Raw genomic sequence first — 26,684 nt, 5'->3', positions numbered from 1 at the left:
AGTGGCATATTAAAGAATCTTACCAAACTGGTCTATATATTTAAGTGAATCTTGCCATTTTACATCTGTTGCCTTGAACCACCATTTCATGATGGTCTGTGTGCTGCCTCAGAGATCACCTGACGAGAAATACTACAACTATAACAGGAGGAAGTGTTGAAGCAAAAGATTTGGCTCATGTTACCTAACATGTTTGTTTGTGTGCACAGTGAATTGTACAATCCCAGGGGGCAGCCCTTATTTTTTTAAAATAGCAATTTTCGATTTATGATTAACCATTGGCACATACTACTAGAAAAGTATATTATTATGAAAATTGTTTATTTACATGAAGCAGGGTTTTACATATGAGCTGTTTTATGCAATATCCTTTTATAGAGTCCTACATTGTTTGGGATATAGTTTTCCTTTAAAACAAAGTCGACCTAACTCCCATCCATGAATTTAACTCATTTATCAAATCTGCTTGAAAATGTCAGTGGGAAAAAATGTCGCAACAAAATTATGAATTAATTAAAATTGTAGGACTTTTTTGAATTGATGCTGCGAAAACCCTGCTTTATTGAATGGTCGCTGCGACAACTCAAATTTATTGGACATAAACCAGCACAGATAATTTCAAAAAGCATCTTCAGGGACATCTGCCACTGACTTCTACATGACAGACAGGTTTTAGCTGGAGTATTTTAGGACTGATTTTTAGCAGCTTTGAGGTATAATCTCTACAAATGTTCCCCTTTAAAAGACTCTACCAGAAAAAAATTGATGTTTAATAATAGTCCCCATTGTGTCACATTCTAAGTAGTAAATCAAAGCTACACCACCCAACACACACATTTGAAGTCAAATGGGTAACTTGAAACATTTCAGACATGAACAATGAACAGAGTAAGCAGATTGGAGCCCTGACTGGTTCCCAATCTATTAACATTTCTTAAATCAGGAAATTCCAACTTGTGGCCCTGGCTTCTTTAACTGTTAATGGAGTGATAAGGGCTGTCACTCAAGAATAGCTGTACGAAGGTTGGATCAACCTAACCTAATGTATCTTTACCTATCCCTGTATCCCGTTTTCCTAAACATAGGAGTGGCGAGTCTATGATTGGGTTAAAATGCATGGCAAGTTATTTCAAGAGCAATTTGCATTCTCTAATCAATTACTGGCACTGTCCCTTTGATGGCTGCATCTGAAACCTCCTCGGTTTTACTTATAAGCGAACTTCACTAAATGATTCACAGGGAGCCACAACAACAAACTGTACGGCAATAATTAGGCAAACAACTATAAAAGTCCTGTCCCCTGTTAATCAAACACTTTACCCATACATTTGAGAATCCGCTTAGTAGTAATGAATTCATTACTACTAAGCGGATACCTGCATGGTGAAAAGGGTTGCCATCTGGCCTGTATTTTATCTGGCCTGGCCGGTAAAAATAATGGTTGATCCCAATGTTATTAATAGGAAAAAAAGATAAATATATAGGAAGGCCGGTATTTTTTTCCAGAAAAGGTGGCAACCCTAACGGTGAATAAACGCTAAGGCACTTTCCTAATGGGGGGGGGGGAAATATATATTTTTTTTATATAAAAATCTGGCAGCCTAAGGTGGCCCTTAAAGAAAAGAAGTAGTAAAAGTCCGCTTGCATGCTTCTTCAAGGCTGGTTTTCTTATACATTGTTTCAAGGGACAGAAACACTGCTTTTAAACTACTAGAATTTTTAAATGAATTTATATTGGGAAGTTTAATCTTGGCTTAATATGCCTTCAATATAAAGGGGATGTCTTGTGGCAGAATAAAGAAAATTCATGCATTTATTTACACGTTTTCCTCAGGACCAATGCAAAGCAAAAATTTGTCAAAAGGTTTCTTGGTCACAGACCACTTCCAGTCCTTACCATGAGATAAAGAGCAGCCCAGGAGAACATAGTACATTTTAATTATTCATTTTATTTATTTTTTTTATTATACATTTTTAAGCTTGGATGAACTTTTCATGAAAATGAAATTTATAATTTAAAGCGGCAACTTTTCAAGTTGCAATTGCTATTGAATTGGCAGTTTATATTCTCTGCTCTTCTGATTCTAAATGCTAAAACAATGTAGCAGAATGCAGTTGATTAACAGACCTGGAGAAGAACTGACTTCTGCGACAAAGTTTTTACAGCCAGAAGCAGAGAACAGAAATCGGCAGACATTAACATTACATCTAGTGAGAATGAGGAATGAATGGAAACTGGGTAGTTGCTTGGAATTAGATTTTCTTTTATTTGATTAAAAAAGTGTTTAGGTGGAGTTCCCCTTTAAAATAGTCATATAGTAAAATATGACCGATTACAAGAGAACAGTGCTTGAAAGGCACCAGCCGAGTTCTTAGCTGTACTGGCCATGCCATGTGAGAGAATTCTTGCATGCTAGAAATACAACAGCGCAGGCTGCTCGTTCCCAAGCGCGTCCCCAGAGCACTGACACAGAACAGATTTTTGAGGTAACCAGCTTGCAATCTGCTTGCGTGCAAGTTATACAACACATCCATCTTCATGCCATTAGCAGCAGCCACTGTGCAGTTCCCCAGTGTGGTCCGCAAGGATATATTTGGAGGCCATGAGTGGCCAATGGGCTCCACTTTTTTTTTCCATCATATTACTTTCTGGATTGCAGCCTTTATAAATCGAAATAATACATATTAAAAGAGAATGCAGACCCTATAACAAGCTTTGCATTCTATACTGCACCGAACAGGGGGGTCATACCAACTCAGGGCCCCTCCACCACCACAGTTGTGAGGTCCTTCACGGATGACATAACCCCCCCCCTCCCTCCCCACTGCAGAGATTTCAGGCAGGTCTGAGTCAGTGGGGCCCACCGGGTTTTTTCCGACCCAGATTCCTTATAGCTTATTGTAAAAAAGTCTATGCCATACATCTTTCTTCTATATTCAGATAAATGGGAGAAAACAGCCATATTGTTTCCCTTAGTTGGGACAGTATTAGGGTATAGATTAAGGTGTGCTCAAATCATTCCTTCTCTGTATATTTGTATTTACACATATGGGGAAGAGGTGCCAAATTCATTCCCTTAGTACAGTATGAGGATATAATTTATTGTGTGCCCAGAATATTCCTTCACTGCATATTTGTATTAATACATATGTGGGATATTAGACTGTAAAGCGAACCACCAAACACACACACTAAGCCATTGGCTGGCCTTTTGAGAGCCTTGCAGACATAAAAATGTAGCAGGGCACAAGGTATACTGCAATATCAGAAGGTTTAATGATTACAAGTTAAACATACATAAGTAATACAAAGTAAGTAGTACATACCAAACTCAAATGAAGGTACCGCTGCTTCAGATTACAATTACTGGAAATACGTTTGATGATGGGAACCTCCTGGTGCCAGAGGTTAATGCAGTGCTGAAAGCAGTGGGGTTTGTTTTGTTACAGACAAATGAGAATGGAAGAAGCTGTTCATCACATAATCCCATGCCACTTACCTAACCAACATAATATCATCATTTATTTATGGAGCAGCAGCAAGGTAAGAAGTGCTTTACATGCAATTCATAACCAACAAGAATATAACAAACTGGGGTTACAGAATAAAAATGAGAATAGAGCAAAAAAAATAAAATGAGAAGCTCCCTCTATTTCCATTGGTCTAGTCACTTTAAACAGTCCCTTCGTATTACCGTATGTATTAATATAGTGTTGACATATTCCACAGCACTGCAGATTATGCACTCCCTGCCTCATGGAGTTATACAGTTTTAGGATAGAAGATTAGCAACAACAAAAAAAGGGCAATTATACAAAATGTTAACTTTGTTTAATAGATATGTTAAGAGGAAGATTTATCAAAAAGTGAGATTAGAGCTCACGCACTTTCTATTCATTCCTATGGGATTTTTTTTTTTAACTTTCACTCATTGATAAATACGATTCTAAAAATATATTGAATAGAATGTGTGTTCTAACCCACCACTGTGATAGACCTGCCTAATAGCACAGATGTTTCTTCTTCACAAATCACCTATAGATGATGCTATTGCTTATACCAATGGCCCCATTGCCTAGCTAACAACTGCAGTGCTACTTCCACACACCACGCTAAACACGGAATGTACACTTTTAGAGGTCCTGCCCCTTTCTTGGTTTTGTTATAGAGAAGGATATTTGTAATCTTTATTCACTTTGATGTTAAAGCAATAGGGTAAGAATCTATATCTAACAACGTTTTATCTGTTAATCAGGGCTTTTATACCCTCCTATATATATGCAACTTATAGTTCTGCTCTTGGTTACCAGCCTGGTTTAAATGCACAAGCTCTTTCCAACAACAATTACAGAAATAGAATTGTTTCAAACTTGCACTGTGTAATCCTGTATTAAGGTACACTACACAAGTGGCTTAGGTAGATAGGCTGACAATATACATGGCGTTGGTAAGGCCCCAGTTGCAGGGGCCATGTTCCTCACATTCACTACCCACACAGTACTCACAATGATATGGTAGAACTAACTTGGAGCATAACCACTCCTACAGGTAGCAGAACACATCCACTCATTCCCTCCCTTTTCCTTTACCAGCTGGATATAGCTGACCTCCCACCGTGAGTACCGATTAATACTCCTTTACACACCTCTATTTCCCCTTACAGATGTACTTTACTAACCAAATGGATAGCATGTCACCCTCTTTCAACAAGGATAGCAAGCGCAACTCACTGACCGTCCTCTCCATTTACTCGAATGGCCTTAACTTTTTACAAGAGAGACACTACAAAAAAGGGCATGCTCCCAGATAATTCAACCCATACTTTCCAGAGTTATTGTGAAGTGTTCTGCAAGATACCAAAATGAAAGGTCTGTCCAAGAATCTGAACTTCTCTGTTGACAATAATGAGGTGGATAATGAGGGCAGATATGTTTTCATAAAGGGTCATATAGTTACAGAGTAAGTTAGGTTGAAAAAAAAGACATGTCCATCAAGTTCATCCATTTATGTTTATATATAACTGGCCTAACTGCTAGCTGATCCAGAGGAAGGCAACAAAAAAAAAAAAAACCTTCTGAAGCCTCCCCAATTCCTGACTCCAAGATGGCAATCAAACCAGTCCATGGATCAACTTGTACAGAGTGATCTTCCTTAATCCTGTATTCCCTCACTTGCTAAAAAGCCATCCAACCCCTTCATAAAGCTATCTAATGTAACATCCAGTACGCCATCATAATTTCACCATTGCTAATGTAGATCTCCCTAATGCCGATCAAGACAAAAATGTGCATGTATAATGCAAACTCAAACATTTTTTGGCAATCTTATTTTAGGGGGAACTTCAATGTCCCACTGGAACCTCACCTCAATTGGTCTTACCTATTCATATCCAGACATGCCCTAGCAGATGTCATCAGTTCACACATGCATCTTCGGACCTTCTCAGGCCATATAGTTTAGGAAACCACAATTCCTCATGGAGCATTAATGAATCTTTCCTAAAAGACTCAACCCTGGTAAAGGAAATAGGTGATAACATTCACAAATATTTCAAGGAAAATACCACACCAGAGATCATAGAAATTGGGTCTAGAAGGAAAAAATCTGGTTACCTACATATTGAAAAATGTATGGCCTTGATGGCATTAGAAACAAATCATAAAATCTCACTAGCTCAACAAACTGCTCAAGCATTTACTGAAGCATTGAAATAATTATCTGAAAAGTTAAAATATTTAGGCTGATTTTACACTTGTTCTATTTCCGCCTCATAGCTTCTATGAATGGTGATAATTTTGCGATTTTAGCCTTACATCTAAGCTTACAATGTGAGAAACTTCAGATGACTCTCCTCTAGTCGCTAAATTACGGGGGTTATTTATTGAAGGTCAAGTGTTTTTTATACCTTGAATAAACTGAACTCGAATGGTATCTTATTTAAGAAAAAACTTGAATGGGAAAAACCTGATTCTGAGAGGTCAAGTCGAGAAAACTCAAATTAATAGAGTTTTCAGGGTATAATAAATATTGAAAAATTCAAGTATTTTTTTTTAACCTGAAAATGTGAGTTTTGACCAAAAAAATACAACTTGAAAACTTGAATTTTCGTGGAAAACAACTCAAACTTTAATAAATCTGCCCCTAAATGTTCCAATCAGAGCTACATCGCAAGACTTTTTACACTAACTTTATTTTAACAGGTAGTGCGGTTTCCAATTTTTTCAAATAGTTTAAAAACTGCTAATATCTTGAAAATAGAAATTACTGTAAATTGCAACAAGTGATGAAAAGAGCTCTCCAAGCAATTTTACATTGTTTTTAGGGTTTATATTCCCTTCAAGCAGGAAAAAAAATACAGAGAATTAGAAAATACTGTACAACATGGTTTCCCTTGTACCAAGCACAATTGTCTGTAAAGGCAAAATTATACCCCGTCTCCCTAATATTAATTAGCTTCCACTTCAGTTTCTTTTTAAAGATATATAAGTGGGAGGGAAACACAGAGCACAACTTGCCTATCTGCAGCTATACATAGAGTGGGGGACCAACAATTCACTTTCCTTAACACTCCATTGTTATCACCTCCCATATACAAAGGGATATCCTCATTAAGTTATTAATAGAAAATGCCTTCCCATTTAGGAGCAGAATAAAGGTGCAGGATAAATGACACTTGGACCATAGTTCCTTAAAGGAACGATAGACTTCTAGCTGCCTCTCCTAGCTGCATTGACTATAGGCCCATTCACTGGGATTTTAGAGCTTATTTCCACTACAGATAGATATTTAGCTCACTGCTGTCTGGAGAGGCCTCTGCACACAAAAGAATAGATGAGAAAGGAAAGGTAAACTAAAGCTCAGATAACAACACTACTTTTAATTCAAATAAAGATTTGCAAGAAACATTAACTGAGTAAATAAAAAGGCTGAGGATAAAAAAAGTAGAGTGATAACACAATCCCTTTACATTCTTTTGATTTATGCATGCAACTATTATTCCCTCATGCTGCCTTGCTACATCACATATAAGCATTGTTTAAATATAGCAATGGCTTCCCTATAAAGATGTCTTAATAATTTTATAATCTTTATATATTTAGAGAAAGAATACTATTTGGAAAGAACATTTCTCTCAGGGGGGCTACCCTTTAGGGTAAGGCCACACTGGGCTGTTCGGGAAGACTTAGTTGCCTGGCGACTAATCGCCTCGTCTTTGGGGCGACCAATCTCCCCGAACGCCTTCCCTCACTCTGCGCTGGCGAAAAATCGGCAACGCTAATCACACGCGGTGATTCGTTTTCCGAAATTGCCCGAAGTTTCATCGTGAGGCAACTTCGGAAAACAAATTGCCGTGTGTGATTTGCGCCAGCGATTTTTCATTTTAGCCAGTGCAGAGTGAGGAAAGGCGTTCAGGGAGAATTGTCGCCGCAAAGACGAGGCGATCTCCCCGAAACGCCAAGTGTGACCTTAACCTTAGAAAGAATGACCAAGGCCACTTTCTCTTTTCCATTAAAGGGCAAGTAACACTAAAAAATTTTAAGTAAAAAATCCATTCCTCCCCCCTCCAATAATACTGCTATTAATTATTAATATTATTAATCAGTGGCGGAGCCCTTTCTGCTCTGTGTGAGTCTTTGTGGAGAACAAGGTGGCTGGGAAAGGAGAGGGAAGGAGAGGGGTTTGAGCGGCTACTAAGCTTGATAGAGAATGAGACAAGCTAATAAAAAGTCACCGGCTGAACAGCAGCAACACCAGTAACTTCTGGTTTTAGAAAGAACCCGGCTAGCAGGACATTGGAGCACGCACGTAAGTGCAGGTCGCCACATTGCCGTTTTACAACAAACCAGAAGTGAGATTTCGTTGCTTTATTTATATATTAGATATTAAAGAGAGTTAACTTTGTCCAGGATAGCAGTATTATTGGAGGGTTATTGATGATGCTCAATGATGTAATTTTAAGAAACAATCCAACAATCAATCATTACATTTCAGAGGTTCTGTTGCATTGTTTAAAGGGAATATCAACCCAAAATATTATTTTTTGCCTAATAAAAGAAAACTTAATTATAGTCAACTTTGCAATACACATTCATTACAATTGTTCTATGTTTAAGTTATTTTTTATATGTATTGCTATTGAAAGCAGTGTTTGTCCCTTTCTATTTTCTGTACTGGTGGCTCAGACTGTTGATACAATGTAAGGCAAGGCAGCTGATTAACAGACCTGTCTTTGCTGGAGAACATAGACTTTTGCAATATTGTTCAAAAAGTAAAAACCAGTGCAGTTACTAGAATGTTTCTATTTAATTTTTCTTTAATTTCCATTTTATATATTACAGTTATGGAATCAAGTTATCTGGAAACCCATTGTCCAGAAAGATCTGAATTACACAAAGGCCTTCTCCCATATACTCCATTTTATCCAAATAATGCAAATCTTTAAAAATGATTTCCTTTTTCTCTGTAATAATAAAACAGTAATTTGTACTTGATCCAAACTAAGATATAATTAATCCTTATTGAAAACAGAACCAGTCTATTGTGTTTATATAATGTTTACATGATTTTCTAGTAGACTTAAAGCATGAAGATCCAAATAACGGAAAGATGTTATCCGGAAAGCCCCAGGTCCCGAGCAATCTGGATATACATACCTGTACTACAAACCATTTCCCCACCCTATAACTTGTTATAATGTTATGTAAATTCTGTAGATTCACTTACCTGGATATAGTGAATAAAGTACCCCCTCTTGTAAAATTTAAGGATATTATAAGTTACCGAGGAGATTCATGACCATATAAAAACACGAGGCCGAAGGCCGAGTGTTTTTATACAGGTCATGGAACTCCGAGGTAACTTCTAATACCCTCATATTTTGCAACTGGGGGTACTTTATTTATTATAATACACAAGTTTCGGTGAGTCATGTGACAGAAATGACATCAGAACTCACCGTTTATAACTGATGACATCAGAACTCACCGTTTATAAGGATATCATTTACAGGATATTCATGGCTTTTGTGTATTATAAATGTATAATGCCATTGTAACACTTGATAATAGATATATGTGGTATTATACGAATTTACAATTGTGATAGAAAAATGCAATGTTATAAGATGAAATCAAAAATACCTTCAATAAAAATAAATTGAAAAAAAAAAGTAACCACCAGGTATTAAGCAAATGCTGCTTGCAATTGTTTGTACAAATAACTTTAAAAACATTGAAAATGTTTAATGAATGTATATTAGAAATTTGCTTATTTTTTTGTATTACCAAGCAAATTCTATTTTGGGGTTGACTTGCCCTGTAACCCTTCTTATAAATATACTGTACTTGATCCAATTAGGCCACTATGAGCAAATGGAAGATGGACAGGTAGAGATGGCTCAAACGGAGTACAAAGAATATGAGAAACGCTCAGAGTTGGATGAACCTTTCCAGGTGATTTTGGGATCACATGGCACAAAGTAAAATCAGATATATCTTTCTAGACAGTCATGAGTCTCTACAAAATCTCTCTGATCAAACTGGGTGTCTGGGACTTGAGTGCCAGTTTATTTGCAGTTTAGGGATGGACACAAACCTTTCAGTAATTTTTTTCCTAATCTGTCCGGCAGCCTTGAGATGTATCCGGAAATAAAGCAAATAAAGCAGGCAGTGGAGCAGGATTAGAGATGATTCGACTGCTGAATAACAGAATATACTGAGCTACATATCGACTCTTTTCTCCAATCTAATAAGATTATGAGAGCTTAATCTCTTCAGTGAAGCAGGGAGCAGAGAAACTGCTCAAGCACCTAACAAATATATGAAAGGCGATGGCTGGATATTAAAAAGGAGGGGATACAGAATAGAGCTAGCGCTACAAAAACGAAATAACATGGCCAGTGGCCACTCAAAATCAGGACAAAGATGAAAAAAAAACCCGGAAATCTTCTGGACTGTGTAGAAATCTATACATGCTTAAGTTTCCTTCCATAATCAAGGCTTTAGGGCCATGGCACCTGTGTCTGCTATTAAAACACCCATACTTACTCCATAACATTGGCAACTGGCAAACTCCTCAGAAATATATACGGACACTGAGAGGTGGAAGCAGGTGTTGAGCACAGGGCCACCATCTAGATGGATTCCAGTCAAGGTGAGACTTTGCTTAGTCTATTGTCAGAGTAAGAACCTGCAGTACAGAAAAGGGACAAATACTGCTCCCAGTTGCATTTCTGTTTCAAATAATGTAAGCTTTTTCACCCTTTCAATCTTGCATAGGAATGTTGCTTAGAACAACATTCTGTGTGGTGTAGCCTATTGAATAAAATGCTGCTGAATTAGAACAATTTTGTTTTAAATCTTCCAATTTGGCAGTATCTTTGTGTGTGGATTTGTTATTTAATCAGAGAAGGTGATGTTTCTCAGCTGTAATGTGATTTATTATTAAAGGATAATTATTGCAATATGTGCAATCTGTCACCATGCTGTTAGTCTGGGAACATGGAGAAACGGAAACATTTTGTTTTTTGAATGATGCAGATCAGTGAAGCTGCAACTGGAGAGCGTTTTGCCCCCCCCCCACACTTTAATTTAAAATCGAGAAGAGCTTCATTTAAAAAAAAATCAAAAGGAATCGCGTTAGGGTAATGGCAACAAAAGCAAATGCCATCTTAGGCAGCAGGTAAGCAATGTTATCATTAGTTTCTTTGTTTTTAAAGAGAAATACAAAAAAATAAAATAAAAACTATACATAGGTACTCCCTTGTACTAAGCACATTTTTTTCTTATTATGGTAGCTCAAAATAAAGATAGGAACCAGAGTGCAGAGGGTCTTACTATTGCATTACAAATTTGCTCCGCTTATCTCTTCCAGAAAAGCACTGCTAGCCTTTAGAAAGCATGTCTCTGTACAAAAAGGTGTGTGCCCATGGGAAATAGAGCAAGTCTCACTACACAATTTCACAAATAATGTGCCTCGGCGGATCCCCTAAAAGTGGTCATAGACGTTACAATTACGATCTTTCCTGCGACCAATGGTTATTCGTTCGCACTTCAAACAGAAAGGGCTGAATCGTCAGATATGTAGGTAGAAACAATAGACGATTCAGCAGTAACCCTGGCGCCTTCCAAGGCCTGATAATTTTCTGCATTGTCCAATAAAAGATGATTGATATCAGTTCTCTCATCTCCCACCATATGCACTTTGTTTTGAACAATACCTGTGCGTGTATGGCCACCTTTACACTGAACGAGACAACTATGCGTGTGCTCTTCAAGATAAAGAGACAGCCGATGAAATTAAACCTTGGCATTGAATGTAATTTACCATTAAAGGGGACATACAGGATAAAAAAAAACAAAACAAAACGAAATCAGTCTCATCACATAGCCCTCGACAGATAGGTCACTTCACTTAGCCTGAATATGTTAAAAGTTGTGAGTGCTACCTAAAACTCATTCCCCTAGCAGACAGAATTATGTAGGCTTATCATAGCCTCCTGAACTACAATAAAATCTCAATTTTACACCCCCTCATTTGAACTTTTCCCTTAATTTACATTCTTGTTTTGTTGTTCCCTGATTTTACATTTTCCTGGATTTTTTCTGGTCCCCTGAAATAAGTAAAATGGGGGTTCTACTGTATATACAGCACTTCCCTGACAGGTCCGCCAACCACTGGCTCTTCATCTGGGACTGGTTGCCATACTACAGTGCTGAGTGCCACTAGTTAACCTAAAGCTGCCCGAGACAGCAGAAGTCAAAAGTATGAGCGGTGCTAGACTGCCTAGCTCAGAACCTCTCCTAACAGAAAATTGGTATGAACCAAGCAGTCACATACGTCACATAGAAATAACTGCAATTGTCTAGAACACAACACTGAGCTACAAATTCAGCCCCATGACGATTTTTGTTTTTTCAAAAAAGATGCCATAGCTAGTTTCCAGAAAGTTAATAAAAATGCCCCAGTTATGCACTGATCAAGCCCAAGGGAGACATGTAGGCGACATGTATTTCAAGGGAACCAAAGCAGGAGGCTTGTCTGTTACTGCAGGGTGGTGGCGGCAACTCGGATCACTTGGCATGTCTGGAGTGGCATATTATTACATAGGATGGCAGCCTTTCTGTAGAGTTCCTAAAGCATTGCTAGCAGGTTCCAGGCTGTAAATAAACAAGCCCCCACAAACGTCCCAATTATCTCTTAGTAGGCCTACGTCTCTAATCTTATAAGCAGCTGCACTGCTTTCCTGCTATGTCCCGGGGCATACCAAAATTAGCCTGCAGCTGACCCAACAGCAGTCGCTCCTCAGTCTTAGTCACCCCTGAATACAGAACAGCTGCACCACCCAAATACAGCACAGCACAGACAGTTCCTGATTTTCACTTTTCCAGTAAGTAACAAATATGGCAGCTGGAAGTACCCGCGTGAGCAAGTGTAAACAAACCAAGAAAAGGGAGATCTGGACAATGCTGACTAATTGTACAATGAATTGAAGGGAATCTAATGTAATGTAATTCTAAGCAACTTTTCAATATTACATCAATTAAAATACCCATCCCATTTCTTTTCTCTACTTTTGACTCTGGAAACAAAAGACACACAATTCAGTTCTCCCTCAGGTTTATAACATGTCTCTAATGTTACAATGTTTCAGGAGTCAGAACCAGCAGTGCAGAGAATGTATATAGCTAGAAACTGCTTTACAGGTATGGTAGCCGTTATCAAGAATGCTCGGGACCTGAAGTTATCCAGATAATAGATCTTTCCGTAATTTGGATATTCATGCCTGAAGTCTACTAGAAAATGATTTAAACATTAGATAAACCAAATAGACTGGTTTTGCTTCCAATAAAGATTAATTATATCTTAGTTTGGATCAAGTAAAAGGTACTGATTATTATTACAAAGAAAACAGAAATCATTTTTTAAAAATTGATTATTTTGAAAATAATGGAGTCTATGGGTGATGGCCTTTCCGGATAGTGGGTTTCCAGATAACGGATCCCATACCTATACTACATTGACCAGTGGCGGCTTACAAAAAAAATGCACCAGCAGGACTTTATCTCAATAAACAAAATCCAGTTTATTCAACGTTTCGGCTCTAACACTTGAGCCGTCTTCAGGAATTGAAACACTGTGCACAAAATACAAAACTACTTAAACACAATGCTAAAAAGGCGCCAAAAGTTGTAACGTGAGAGAGAGGGATGTGATCTCCTATTGTGTATCATTAACGTCATACCCTGAAACCAAAAAAAATAAAAAATTATTAAAGGGATACGGTCATGGAAAAACATGTTTTTTCCAAAACACATCAGTTAATAGTGCTGCTCCAGCAGAATTCTGCACTGAAATCCATTTCTCAAAAGAGCAAACAGATTTTTTTATATTCAATTTTGAAATCTGACATGGGGCTAGACATTTTGTCAGTTTCCCAGCTGCCCCAGTACTTTAGGATGGAATTACTTTCTGGCAGGCTGTTATTCCTCCTACTTAATGTAACTGAATCAGTCTCAGTGGGACTTGGCTTTTACTATTAAGTGCTGTTCTTAGATCTCCCACGTAGCTGTTATCTTGTGTTAGGTAGCTGCTATCTCGTTACCTTCCCATTGTTCTGTTGTTAGGCTGCTGGTGGGGGAAAGGGAGGGGGTGATATCACTCCAACTTGCAGTAAAGAGTGATTGAAGTTAATCAGAGCACAAGTCACATGACTGGAGTTAGCTGGAAAATTGACAATATGTCTAGCCCCATGTCAGATTTCAAAATTGAATATAACAAAATCTGTTTGCTCTTTTGAGAAATGGATTTCAGTGCAGAATTCTGCTAAATGATTTTAAAAATTAGTGGTGAGCACAACTTTCCCTTGTTTGTTATAGTTATACAGGAGCAGTGACCAGCTCCATGTTGTAGCTCCCACCCTTCCCAGCTATAGTCGGGTGATCCCACTGGTGTCTAATAAAAGGGCAGCCAAGTTTGGGAGTTTTACTTTGAAAGCAGCAAGTAAGTTGCAGGTAAAACTTAGTCCCTTTGTAAAATGTATAATGAAGCAATAGAATTCTTAATGAATCAGATGAAAATTAAGCGTAGGACTGGCCAGATATGGGATGACTTTGACGTAGTTGGCCAGCTTAAATATATTGCAATATTTGGACAAACACTCCCTGTTTTGTTTAAAGGGTAAGGCATTTTTCAGTAGCAGTATGCACAAAATGTCTCTGTCTTAAATATATTGATAATGGGTTGAGTGCAGAGGAATCGTGTATTTTTCCACAGAATTCTGCTGGAGCAGCACTATTAACTGGTGTGTTTTGGGAAAAAAATGTTTTCCCATGAAAGTATCCCTTTAAAGGTAAACCCAGTAAATAGTGCTACTCCAGCAGAATTCAGCACTGAAATCCATTTCTCAAAAAAGCAAACAGATTTTTTTTATATTCAATTTTGAAATCTGACATGGGGCTAGACATTTTGTCAATTTCCCCTGGTCATGTGACTTGTGCCTGCACTTTAGGAGAGAAATGCTTCCTGGCAGGCTGTTGTTTTTCCTTCTCAATGTAACTTCTCAATGTGTCTCAGTGTGACATGGGTTTTTACTATTAAGTGTTGTTCTTAGATCTACCAGGCAGCTGTTATCTTGTGTTAGGGAGCTGCTATCTGGTTACCTTCCCATTTTTCTTTTGTTTGGTTGCTGGGGAGGGGGGAAGGGAGGGGTGATATCACTCCAACTTGCAGTACAGCAGTAAAGAGTGATTGAAGTTTATCAGAGCACAAGTCACATGACTTGGGGCAGCTGGGAAATTGACAATATGTCTAGCCCAATGGCAGATTTCAAAATTGAATATAAAAAAAATCTGTTTGCTCTTTTGAGAAATGGATTCCAGTGCAGAATTCTGCTGGAGTAGCACTATTAACCGATGTGTTTTGAGAAAAAAAAACAAAAAAAAAAAAACAATGTTTTCCGATGACATGATCCCTTTAAATAAAAAAAGGGGTGGAAAAATGTATCTCTCTCTCGAATCCAGAACTGCTCCCTGTTTTCTAGGGGCAGCACTATTAACTGATTCATTTTGAAAAAAAAAAAAAATGTTTTCCCATGACAGTATCCCTTTAAGATAAGCAACAATTAAAGGGCACCTCGAGTCATTAGGTGTTATTAAGACTGCAAATGTAGCGTGCAAGAACTTCTTGTTTGTACTCAAAGTATTTTTTCCCAGAATTCCAGCGTTGTTGCATTATACAGGGTCTGACGCAATTGCATTTCAATGCAAATAGGATGTAACTGTGCTGAAAGTGTCAATAGAAATTCAACAGACATCATATCCAGCATTTGGCACGAGAGTGACCTGTGTGTCCTATCTTGGGCACATCTGCATTGCACTTATTGACAATCAGATGCTGTGGGAACCCTAGAGGTACCACCTGGTTGGGAGGCAGTGAAGCAGGGAATAAGGCACAGTAGCACGGCTAATTAATCAAAAACTGTACAAAATAAGATAAAAATTAAAGCTTCCCCTTGCTCGGTAAAAGAGGGTGCATCAAGAGACATTTTGTTTGCATCTTCTTGAAGGGTTTCAGTCATGATTTTTATGGAGTAGTTTATTACTAAACTACATGGTATACATTATTTCTTGAACCAATAAATGTATTTTTAGTTGTAATATTGGTGTGTAGGCAGCCATCTCAGATTATTGTACATATGCTTTCAGAAAGAGCCAGAACTTCACAACGTAACTGCTCCCAGATAAGCTATTGTTTCTTCTACTTGGTGTAACTTGGGTTAGCCGGACTTGGATTTTTACTATTGAGTGCTGTTTTCATATCTACCATTAGGTGGTAGCATTTTTAGCAATGCAGGTGTCAGGGGGCTGTTGTAGGATTACCTTCCCATTGTTCTGCTGATTGGCTGCTGGGGGGAGGAGGAAAGGAGGGGTGATCTCTACAACTAGCAGTGCAGCAGTAAAGAGTCAATTAAGTTTATCAGAGCACAAGCCCCATGCCACCATGTCAGATTTCAAAATAAAATATAAAAAACTATTTTCTCTTTTAAAAAACAGATTTCAATGCAGGATCCTGCTGGAGAAGCACTATAATCTGAAACATTTAGTAAAGACATATTTAAGACTAACTTAAATATGTAGAAGCCTGTGACCCACCAGTCATTCTGTATCTTTCTTTAGACCTCCCACCCAAGGCATCTTTGGAGTAACTACACTAGTTTAGTTAGGGGTAACTAGCAAATGTCACTACTTTGGTCTGCATATGGAGGGATTAGATAAAGAAAGGCCGCTACTTTTAATAGACAATTTTATCTATAGGTGGCAAAATCCATGTAAAGTTTATGAATTAGGACGACTTGACCTTTTACTAGCAAAATGCAAAACCTTGCATTTATCTACAATAAGTTAATACTTAGTTTAACAGCCCAATCTATTATATTATCCAGGTCTCAAAAATTCCAATGTTACCCCTGGGCAAATAAGAACTCAACCAATATCTCTTAACTGGAGTTCACGCTAGCACTCTTAGTTCATAACAAGGTTACAGATATATAAAAACACTGGGGTAGCAATAACGCTCCATGGGTACCAGGGGCAACAAATATAAAAAATGTTACCAAAACTGCCCTACAGGCTAAGTCAACTGGTCTTTTTCTTTTCTTGACATTTGAAGTGTCCAATATGGCCTGAATTTGACTGCTGTCCAACGCCTCCCTTATGCTTTTCGTTTAATACCCATTGCCATGAAACACAACTGTTGCCCTGTACATGGTGATTAGGTGCAGAGCTGTCCATCATGGCTAGCAGGCCACCAGGTTTAGCTGCAGCACTTCCAAGCCTGAGCACTTCCAACCTTGAGCTGAGGGCTGCCAGGCTAAACAATGAAGCAAAACCATGGGTAAGCTTCATATGGCCATGCTGAGTAATCAACGCAATAAAACCTCAGACTGATGTGACTAAACATGGTGGACCACGAACTGGCTCTGCATTTCTCAGGTACTGGGCAACAGTAGAGTTTTTGGCAGTGGGAATGATCTAGTTGAAGAGTGAGTGAGTGAGTGTGTGTGTGTGTGTGTGTGGGGGGGTGTTAGTGCAAACTAAAGCAGATGGGTTTGCTTTCATTTAACATGCCAACGTATAAATTTAGTAGGGCAGTTTGGAGAATCTTAACTTTACTGATGGATCTTTATACAAATGGCAACCACAGGAGATGGTGACGTCCCTTCCTTGTGCGTAGATGAGACGTTCATGAATCTGAAGCTGGATCAATAGTACTTGGATGGCCAATTCAGACACAATCTTTGGTATAAATAGATGTATAGCACTAATTTCATACCATCCTTAGTATTTTACTTTTTAATTCAGTCAGAGAAAATGGTCTTTCCACTAGTAATGAGAAAGTAAGCGTTTGAGTAGTATATCAATAACTTCGTTACAGCAGATGACGACTCCTTCACACTACAGGTCTGATTGCATCTTGGCTGATTGCAGTGTGATTTTGACATGATCACTAGAACAGATACAGTGAGAGTCCTAAAGCTGAAGGCACACAGTCCACTTCTCTCCATCTGGGTTTTGTATACAGGAGAGTAGTGATGGGTGAATCGGACCAGTTTCGCTTCACCAAAAAAACCAAAAACTTAAAAAAAGTAAATGGGCAGTTTTTCACGCCACCTTTTTCAAACATATTTTTAATATGGATGTTTTTTCGCTGTGAAATATTTTGTTGATCTCTAAAGGAGAGAAGCTGATCAAAAAAGATACTGTTCTCAACCCAACAATTTCTCACCCCGGCACAACCAATTGCTCCTGCTCTGGGGCTCACAGCATACGATAATTTAATAAAACATTCAATATATTGAAATATAAATATATTGGCGGGAAAAAAAACCTATATCCCGGAAGTATCCATCATAGCTAACAATTCCACCATCACCCCCTCTCCCCAGGCCTTGGGGTTATCCTAGATTCTGCCCTGTCATTCACTCCTCATATCCAGTCACTTATTAAATCAGGTCACTTCCACCTAAGGAACATATTCAAAATACGATCATTTATCACACAAAATGCTGCCAAAATTCTTATTCACTCTCTCGTCAGATCACGTCTAGACTACTGTAACTCTCTTTTAATTGGCCTTCCCCTCCTCCAGAGACTGTCACCTCTCCAATCCATAACGAACACTGCTGCGAGGCTCATATACCTCAGCAACCGCTCCTCTTCTGCCACGCCATTCTGTCAATCCCTGCACTGGCTTCCGCTACCTTTCAGAATCAAATTCAAATCAATGATCCTGACATTCAAAGCACTTCATAACTCTGCCCCACCCTACATCTCTGAACTCATCTCTATATACTCACCCAAACGCTTACTACGCTCCTCTACTGACCTGCTACTCAACTCTTCTCTCATTACCTCCTCACATGCTTGCATTTAAGAGCAAGGGCTGCACCCCTCCTCTGGAACTCTCTCACGGTCTGTCCGACTTTCTCCCAACCTTTCTGCTCTCAAGAAATCTCTTAAAAACGCACTTCTTTTGAAAAGCCTACCCTCACTTTGCTTAACTACCAAACGCACCACCACATACAGCACCACATTTCTCACCCACTTAATTCGATCTTGCCCACTCCCACACCTTGTGTTTTACTCCCTTCCCTTTAGAGTGTAAACTCTTTTTGCATAGGACCTTCCTCACCTTTTGTACCGGTATTGATTGTGATGTATGTAACTCCGTATGTTCTATGTATATAATTCATGTGATTTAGTTGTATAATCACATTTACTTTACAGTGCTACGCAATATGTTGGCGCTATATAAATACATGTTAATAATAATAATAATAAAATATTCCTTCATAAAACAGAATATTCACTATGGCAGTGGTGCCAGACAGACCCCATGTAGCCCTTCTGTGCTCAGCTAGGGCTTCACAATATTTTTTTTTAATTAAAAACTGTATTGGATAGCATTAATTACCAACATAAAATCTAAAGTGTAGCCCATCGGAGCAGCATAGACTCATGTGAGACACCCAAATGTCAAATGTTGCAAATTAATGCACAACTGTTTGATGGATTATGCTTTTTCTTTTTTAGCACAATCCCATTTTCTCCATAAACTATGTGTAAGACTAAAGCATTGCAATTCTATTCCTATAAATGCACAGGATTTTCAACCAATCGTTCAGGATGCAAAAAATACTTATGCTCTTTTAAGAGATTCAACAAAAAAGTGTTAAACCTTTGTCCAAAACAATGCCACCTACCCTGCCAGCCAAAATGCCCCCCTACTGTAAATAACCATACAAATTAATGTAAACAAGGCTCCAGGGCCTGATGGCATACACCCCCGGGTTCTAAGAGAGCTTAGTTCAGTTTTAGACCAGCCCTTATTTCTGATTTTCTCAGATTCACTGTCATCTGGTATGGTGCCTATGGATTGGAGAAAAGCTGATGTTATTCCAATATTTAAAAAGGGATTACGATCTCAGCCTGGCAATTATAGGCCAGTAAACTTGACATCTGTGGTGGGCAAATTATTTGAAGGCTTGTTAAGGGATCACATTCAAAAGTTTGTCCTAATGAATGGCATTATGAGCAACAATCAGCATGGCTTTATGAAGGATAGGTCATGTCAGACGAATTTGATTGCATTTTATGATGTGGTAAGTAAGATTCTGGATAGTGGGGGGGCAGTAGATGTGATCTATTTGGTACTGTGCCCCACAAAAGACTGCTTTCAAAACTAAGGTCTGTTGGGCTTAATGAAGTCGTTTGCTCGTGGATAGGAAACTGGCTACAGGATCGGGTACAGAGGGTGGTTGCTAATGGGACATTCTCTACTTGGAGTAAGGTTCTTAGTGGGGTCCCCCAGGGCTCAGTATTGGGTCCACTTTTATTTAACTTGTTCATTAATGACTTAGGGGAGGGTGTTGTAAGTAATGTATCAGTGCTTGCAGATGACACAAAATTATCCAGCCTAATTAATTCCATCCAGGATGTGGCATCCTTGCAACATGATCTTGACAAACTGGCAATCTGGGCAGCTAAGTGGCAAATGAGATTCAATGTTGATAAATGTAAAGTCATGCACCTGGGATGTAAAAATATCCAAGCCACTTATACCCTTAATGGGACTGCACTAGGCAAATCCATTATGGAAAATGATGACTATGTATAAATATATAAGGGGATCATATAATAATCTCTCTAATGCTTTATTTACCAGTAGGTCTTTCCAGCTGACACAAGGTCACCAATTCCGATTAGAAGAAAAGAGGTTCCGCCTAAATATTCGGAAGGGTTTTTTTACAGTGAGAGCTGTGAAGATGTGGAATTCTCTCCCTGAATCAGTTGTACAGGCTGATACATTAGATAGCTTTAAGAAGGGGTTGGATGGCTTTTTAGCAAGTAAGGGAATACAGGGTTATGGGAAATAGCTCATAGTACAAGTTGATCCAGGGACTAGTCCGATTGCCATTTTGGAGTCAGGAAGGAATTTTTCCCACTCTAAGGCAAATTGGAGAGGCTTCAGATGGGTTTTTTTGCCTTCCTCTGGATCAACTGGCAGATAGGTAGTTAATAAAAAAAAAAAAGTTGAACTCGATGGACATGTGTCTTTTTTCAACCTTACTTACTATGTTACTATTTATAAGTGTGTGTGTGCAGCTGAGACCCAAACACAAGGTCACTCTAGTGTATTTTACTGGATCAATCACCTCTTGGAGATGCCACTGTCATTATTTATATACCCATGGCAATGCTCTGATGTCATCAGAGAGGGCAGGGCAAGTGTGAGTTTATAAATAAGCCAAGGGCAGGTGATGCGCTAGTGGAATTGGGTGCATGCCAATGATGCAGGCGGATGGGTGACCCGCTGAAGATGTTCATGCCCTGTGACCCAGTGGTTTGGGGCTGGCCTACACATTAATTGTGCCACAGTACCAAGAATATGTAGATCAGTTTTACCCAAACTGACCTTCCAGGTGTATATAACAAAACAAATTGTTTTCAAATCTCACCGGAAGAGGCTGAGCTCACACAGCTACTGCTCCAGGTCACCAAGTTTGGGAACAGGTCTGTACTGGGATTCAAAATAGGCCCTGCCATTTAAATTACACAGAGGCCCAAACAGCCCATGAAATAATGACTGTCTAAGCAACTTACTGTAGCCCCTCTGGCATTTGCCAGAATGCACAGATTGCCAGTCAGGACCTGCTTGTAAGTGAAAACAAGGGCATTCTCAATAAGTTTCTGCTGAAAGTTCAATCTGAGGCATCATTGCTGTACATGTATGTATGTATGTAAAACATGTATCGGCCTTAGACCCAAATGTCTTCTGCTGTTGCTAACAAATTAAATGTATAATGATTAACTTGAAATGCTAAAGAAAATCTTGGACAGGGACATTTCTCTCCCTACACTCAATCTGGGTCTCATCCAAAAAAAAAAGTCAAGAAACTCAGCTTTAAAGGAGAAGGAAAGGCTTGGTGCATTAGGGCACCCCAAGTGATTTTATTGACTTACCTGAAACCCCAGGCCGTTGCTCCTATCAGCAGAAAACTGCAACAGCCTGGGGTTATATCTGTAAGCATCACGGAGCGATCCTCTTCTGTCTTCTTCTCTCTGTCAATTTCCCGGGGCAGACCCATGCGCAGTTGAACGAAATAGCCGACTTTTTAGTTAAAGTTCGGCCTTTCGTTCTACTGCGCACGCGCACCTGCACTAAGACAGAGAAGATTGCTCTGAGGTGCTCACTGGTATAACCCCTGCAGGTACAGTTTTCTGCTGATAAGAGCACCGGCTGGGGTTTCAGGTAAGTCAATACAATCACTTGGGGGTGCCTAACATTTGGCACCCCAAGTGCATAAAGCCTTTCCTTCTCCTTTAAATAAATATTTGCTGAGCCTTGAAACTATGTACAAGCAGCTGCTGTAAAGGCACACTGTCTATTCACAAAGCTGGTGCATTGGTATGACTTGTATTAAAAAAAAGTGTGTATTGGCAGGGGTTACCATTCACCCCCTATAACCACCCTAGCTTCAATTTGGTTGGAGACCAACATCTACCACATTTGCAGTCCCAAAGGGCCTGAAGACCTACAATTTATGAACCACTGTCAAATAGACACTGTAGCAACAAGATTTTATTTACCTCCTGCTTTGCACTAAGCTGCTGCTCTGGAGCCCCCCACAAAGTATTGCTTAGTGCAGTCAGCCCCCAGCTCAAATATAAGATGAACATATGGAGTAAGTGATAACATAAGTCGATAAAACCCACTTCAATCATAAAAGGCATCAAAAATAGGTTCACCCAAGGAAAGAGCAGCTGCACCCTGCATAAGCCACAGAGCTGCATACACTGCAGTCTGGAGAGAATATGGAGATATTTTAAGGTGGTGCAACATGGCGAGCTTTGCTGCCGCTATGGCTGAATTCACATGCTCAGAAGTGCCATGCCTGTGCCTATGTGATATCTTTGTGTAAAAATAGGCTTACTGGCTTCACAAATACAATATAGTGAATGTAAGTGACCAGTTGCAGAGATACAAAAACATGGCTACAAAGCTAATAAGCCTGGTGAATTAAGATCCACACACAGTTGACACAGGCCAGAAACAATTACACAAGGCAACCTCCAGAAAGCCGAATTTTAAATATTCACAGAGCTGCTAGACAAAGGGCGTTATCCGCTGGTTATGGAACATAAGCGGTTTCTGTAACAACAACCAGAATATTTCCTGGTGAACGTTATGTGTTGCAACACGTGTGAAGGGGCACAGCAGACAGGAAAAGGGGGTCACAAACACCACAGCTCAGTGATTCTCAAGAAAAACAAAGACTTATAAAAAAAAAATGGATGGGGAGGTAGAAATCACCTAATGGAAAGACGTGGGGTGTGACATAAAATGTATACCCAATGTTGCATCTCATATATAGATTGTAATATTTGTGGGAAAGGAACAGTTTTCATTGGGCCAGCCCAGCAGTAGCTGTATAGAAGTCATCCCGCTGTTGCATATTTTTTATTTATATATATATATATATATATATATATATATATATATATATTTTGTGTTATGGGCAACTCCAATTGTGACAAGTCTATAGCCTCCAATTCCCACTCTGGTCACAGTAGTGAGATGCCAAGAGGATAGGCGAGGAAATTGAGGTAAAGGGTGTGGCAGCTGGTGAGACAGAGGGGCTGGTATTTGGAAGTGACCAAGTGAAAATTGGTTAAACAGTGGGCAAGGGGGGTGACTGAGCAAGTGAGGTAGTCAAGAGGAGAGGTGGCATGGGGTGGGAAAATTACACAAAAGAGTGGACTAGCTAGATGAAGCGAAGGAGTATTAGTTCACTAAAGGCAGGAGGTTGAGGATAGTCAGATTAAGGGAAGGTAAATTGGCTTTTTCTTGGGATAAAAGGAGTGCGAGACTAGTCAGTTAAAGGTTGGGCCGCACTAATCAATAGAGGGGGCAGAACATGAGACTAGTCAGATGAAGTGGTTGGTAATAGTTCATTGAAGGGGAGTTTGAGAATAACTTCAGTAGCTTTAAGGTTACAAGTTTGAAAATAGCCAGAATGTAAGGGGAGGAAAGTTTAGATTAGTATTGGGAAAAAGAGGGGACTGAGACTATTCAGGTAAATGGGGCGGGGGGGGGTAATAAAGCAAGGTGCAAGGCTAAGACTGGCCATTTGAGGAGGTGAGTTTAGATTTCTCCTGGGAAAAGTGGGGTTGATACTAGTCAGGTGAAAAGGGAGAGGAAGATAAGACAAGGTGGCAGGAAATAAGAGTAGCCAAATAAGGGGGTGAAGACTAGTCAGGTGAGGTGGGCAGGTGAGTTTAGATTCATTATTTATGGGGGGGGGGAGTGGGTATCGGAAATTCACAGAGGAGGAGCTTGAATCAGCCATAGTAAAAATGGGGGGGGGGAGTGTCACTATCACCTAGCCGCCTCCACCCATCATTGCGAGCTGCCATCTTTAAAAGGCCCCCCTCTTCCGCCACCCCAGCGTGATACCTGCACTGCACACACCGGGGGCCTAAATGTCTCAGTCGGTTCAGCAATTGACAGCCTCGGTGAACCCCACTTCGGAGACGCTTATTGCGACCCCCACTAGAATCAGCCCAAGCCATGTGCCCCTCTAGCAGCCCTCCAAGCATAATGGCATAATAAATAAATAGAACCCCCGCCCCCTCCTTACCGGCTCACAGGCTGTCACAGAGATGAAAGCCCACAGTGGGGGCGTGGGTATATTCCTGCGTGACGAGACAGAGGAAGCAGCTAGCGTCTCATTAAAATTAGGGAGTTCCAAATAAATATATAAAAACAGATATATAAGGGGAAGAGAGGCTCAGAGAGAGGGTGCAATGGAGGAGGGGGAGGAGAGACGCGGAGACACGCAGCGCGCACTCGTCTCCAGACTAACGCTCGTGCCAAAGTCGAAGCGCGCACGCTACTGAGTCACTCACCGCCTGAGCCGAGTAAAAGCATGGAGGCGTGAAAGGGGCGGGTAAAAGAAAGACCCAATTCGGCCGTAAAAACAACCAATCAGCCAGGAGGGCGTTGAGAAACCACTAGCCTCCTGTCCAATCCAAATTTAAGAAAAGGAAGAAGTGTAGTCGGGGCCGATAAGAGACGAAGGTGGGAACTAGAATTCGACTAATGAGAGTGGCAGAATTAATCACCAAATGGGCTGCGGCTAAAATCTAACCAATCAAAACATGGGAAAAATTGGCAATTGGCGAATAAAAAGCTTGGGAAAGTAAAGGCTAGCAAATGGCCATAGAGATCAGAGTAGTCTGCCCGGTAGCGTAAATGAACGATTTACGGCAGCAGAACGGCACGCCAGGAATCCTGGGAGTCGTAGTACAGCAAATGCCGTAAAGCATCGTTAGATTAGATATTTGAATTATTAAAAACGTGAATGAGTTTAAATACTCTGTAGAAATCTGGGGTGAATTCAGCTGTCGGCCTTTCACAGTAACACCCCCCCTAAAAATTGCTACACGGGAATTGGGGTTGTTTCACCTGTTTCTTTTCTATCTGTCAGTGGCTCAGTGTCAGTGCAGAAGATCAAATGACCACAAATACTGCACCAAACCCTTCCAATGGGCCTAAATAACTGACAGGAGTTACAATGAACCCAGACAATGCAGAAAGTCTGTAGATGCTTTCATCAAAATCTATTAGCTCCAACTGTACAAGCTCACATACTTAGCACGAGGATGTCCTAAGAAATTCGAGAATATTTGGAACCCTTGGCTTGAGTTGCCAGCCACCTCGACTGACCACTGATTTCAGCCACACCTCTTCTCCCCTCTTTTTTCTTCTTTCTTTCTTTCTTTCTTTCTTTTCTACCTAGCTTTCATTCCTTCTAATTTTTTGTTCTGTTGTAAAATTCAATAAAAATTAACCTTTAAAAAAAAAAAAAAAAAAATATCTATTAGCTCCGTTTATAAACCCAATATCTTCCATCTGCAGTGCCTGATACAATCCAGTGAGGGAAGTCACTAAGCATGATTTATTTAAATATTAACTGGCAATGTGTAGCAACCAATCACTAGTTAGGTTAAACCGGAACTACAAACAAAAAACAACTTTTTTGCATAATGAAAAATTAAATTCTATGTAACTTCCCTATATTATTTTATGTATACATTTTGCTGCAGGCACTCACCTCTAAAACACCCCCACTCATTTGCGCTAAAAGGTGAAAGATAAGTGGTTGAAGGGGGAACCCACACAACAGACCATGCAAATGTCTGGGACCCCCTGTCTGCTGGGTCTGCTGTTTGGTATTTACACCACTGCAGTAAGTTTCAGTCTACCAGTCCAAACCCCAAAATTCCCAGAAACTGCAAACCTTAGCCTGCCCATCTGATCAATGAGATTACACCGTTCCATACTATGAGAACTATTTAGTTGTTGCTAAGGAGATAACACGTACATAGCAACAAGGGTAGCTTGGTTATAACGGCCATCTCACTGCAAACCTGTTTGATTTCCCAGACAATTAGGGTTGCCTCCTTTTCTGGAAAAAAAATACCGGCCTTACTATATACAGTATTTATCTTTTTTTCCCTATTAATAACATTGGGATCAGTCATCATTTTTACCTGCCAGGCCGTGAAAATACCGGTGGCAACCCTACAGGCAATACAGGGCACAGTACCACCTATCTCCAATGAAATTGCAGCATTTTATCATTCATTTATATAGCAGCAGCAAGTTACACAGTGATTTACATTAATTTATAACAAAAAGGGGTCTTAAAATAATCTTACAAAAATAAAGGATACAAAAAAGATACAAAATTACAGGATAAAAATTGAATGAGTTCCCTGCTCACAGGAGCTTACAATTCCAGTGTTTAAGAACTACTACTACCACTCAAATTATACAATTATATTAAAGAGGGGCAGCACACAATGATGGGAGAAAGTTGGGGGTAGGTTATATTGTCAGACCCCTTTTCCTTGAGTTATCCTTATTACTCTCACCTATTCTCATTTTATCAGTGTAAACCCCCCCCCCACCAGAATCAACCACAACACACATTGCAGTTAATTTCATACCCTTCACATAGTCATTCTTAGGCACCCTTATAAAGGCATGAGCTCATTTAGTTGGGCTTTCACCTGAATAGCATATTTTGACTGAATCAAAATCATCCTGTCGATGCCTG

The sequence above is a fragment of the Xenopus laevis genome, chromosome 9_10L (assembly GCF_017654675.1).
Source record: "Xenopus laevis strain J_2021 chromosome 9_10L, Xenopus_laevis_v10.1, whole genome shotgun sequence".
In the NCBI taxonomy this organism is placed as follows: Eukaryota; Metazoa; Chordata; class Amphibia; order Anura; family Pipidae; genus Xenopus; species Xenopus laevis.
This window is presented reverse-complemented; position numbering follows the sequence as displayed.